Source organism: Ursus americanus, chromosome X (assembly GCF_024610735.1).
Source record: "Ursus americanus isolate L20-20 chromosome X, mUrsAme1.1.p, whole genome shotgun sequence".
Classification (NCBI taxonomy): domain Eukaryota; kingdom Metazoa; phylum Chordata; class Mammalia; order Carnivora; family Ursidae; genus Ursus; species Ursus americanus.
Window position 1 is genome coordinate 2,284,840 of NC_142164.1, and position 2,339 is coordinate 2,287,178.

A 2,339-nucleotide genomic window follows, 5' to 3' on the forward strand; every position below is an offset into this window, starting at 1 on the left:
TGTAACAACACCAGGCCCCTCCCACCATGGGCAGATCTGCAAAGCAGTGTGTGAAGGCACTGCTCTCCTGACCTGTTTGGGCACAAAAGGGACCACAGAGGGGGAGCCATCAGGTTAGGGTTCCTGTTGCAACTCCAAGGTTTTCATCAAAAGGTGTTTGAAGGTGGGTGCACCAGCGGCAGGATGTTTTAATGTGACTCTACAAAGTTATTTTATTATTTTAATTTTAATTTTTTTATACTTGTAGCAAGAATTACTATCAAACTCCACTCACTGGGCCAGAGACCCTTGTGGTACCCTCAAGTAGCACACTGCCTACACTTGTGAGTTCATCAGCCAGCCAGGGGCCGCAACTCCCAGCTCTAACAATGTTCAGGACTCTACGAAGTTTTTAAAACCTGAACGTGCTCTCTCCCCACCCTCATAGGGCTTTCTTGCTCTCTATTGTGCACATCCACATTGGCAAAAGAGATTTTTTAAACTATTCTTACTAAAGATCCCCCTGCCAATGGAAATAAATGTTCACATTATAGTTTGGCACTACAACGACTTGACTTGTTTTACAATTTTTGTTTTAAATGATTAAAATGGCTTGTGTGAAAGTGCAAACTAATTTTAACTGTACATTACTATTTCCACTCTGCTTGAAAACCATGGGTTCAAATATCTCAGGGTATGAGTAGGTCAATGTGCAAAGCCTTGGGAAGGCAAAGGTGAACAATGGAAGCCAGAGGCTTCCCAGGCCCAGATAGAACCCCTTTCTAATCCAACAGAGAGGAAACACAACAACCCGTAAGTGTAATTGCCATTATATATATTTATTTTCTCCTTTTGGCTATTTATAAACCTTTATTTCAGCATATTTTTCAGAAGCATAATTTTATGTTTCTTCATGTTTTCCTTCTTTTAGTCCGGACTGGTCAAGGTCTTTTTCATGCAAAAATGTACATTTAATGAGGACAAAGAGGGAACTGGGTCATCTGGGGGGGGGGTCTCTGCTGTTCTGCACCCTTCTGCAGGTCAGGCCAGTAAGACACGTGGCTCTTGGTCCTCCTCTTGGTTTCCATGAAGACCTTCATGTTTGTGGTTTTACTGTATTTCATCTGCTTCAGAATTGCACGGACTTGCCTGTCTGAAGAATTCTCCGGCACTGCCCTAAGTCAGGCACCACAGCCAGTTTCACTACACTTGGGCACCTTCAGTTCTGCTGATGGCTCCTGACCCCAGGGGTACAGTCCGGCAAGATAGAGTGGGTGCAAAGTCTCATACATGTTGAATTAACAGAGGTGACCCTGACCAACTGGGACTATTTTATAATTGAAATACATCAGAGAGACACTGTAACACCTTCCCCCTCCCTACCCTGAAAACCCAACACTGATAATAGAGATTTCATATTGATCATAGAACACTACACAATAAACACAAACACACTGCACTTTCAATAGGACAAGTCACAATTTCCTTTGATGCTCATCACCACGGCAAGGTACCATGCAGGTTGATAGCTTAGCAAATGCATTCATTAGTTAATAGCTCAAAGGGTTAGTTCTTTTATGTACAGAATAAAGAAACCTCATTATGAATGGCCATGGTCTCAGCAAAACTCAGTTCTAAATATGCAAAGACATTACAGCCTTGCTATTAACAAGATGACACAGATTGTAAGAATACATTTTACAAGCTCCAGTAAGACCCAACAGATCATCCATTATCTCTGTAAAGGCACACATCCTCACAACAAAATGCCACTCTGAAGAGACAGAGGGTATCTTCCTGTGGTAGTGGTGGAGAAGGAATTCTAGAGGAAGAGTTAATGGGATAGCCCATGTGAAGAAGAGGAAAGATAGGCAGAAAGGCGAAGTGAGGGCTGCTCCACCCCAGACTCAGCAAGACCCTTCCTTCTGCCCTAGCTCCAAATTATCTCACCACAAGCACTCTCTGATTGGCTGGGGCTGAGAAAGGAAGGTTCTGTGGACTGAACTCCAATAATGCCCTGCCAGATGCTCTGCACTTCCAGAGTTACTTGGTGGGAGGTGAGGGGTGGGACGGGATGTAGGCAGCTGGCTGAGGATGGGGCTCAACAATGACACTGACAACAGAACACACACATAACACAACAAGGGGAGATCTGGCAATTTTCAGGCTAAAACGATCAAGTCCATGACAAACTCAGAAGGTTCAAACTTCTGCAAAGGTGTCATTGCCAAACCTCCACCTCGCCTTGACACATAACCTCACACAGTGTGAGTTGCAGTTGAGTTCAACTGCTCTCATTGCAGCACTTTAGGGCAAGATGTTCTTTTTAAGGTATAAATATTTTATCTAGCTACATGAAT

The 2,339-nt window shown here is 43.6% G+C and overlaps 1 pseudogene; it reads right to left on the bottom strand.

Moving 5' to 3' along the window:
- Window positions 1–239: 239 nt before the first annotated feature.
- LOC123786536 (small nucleolar RNA SNORA62/SNORA6 family) lies at window positions 240–377 on the bottom strand (annotated as a pseudogene).
- Window positions 378–2,339: the final 1,962 nt, after the last annotated feature.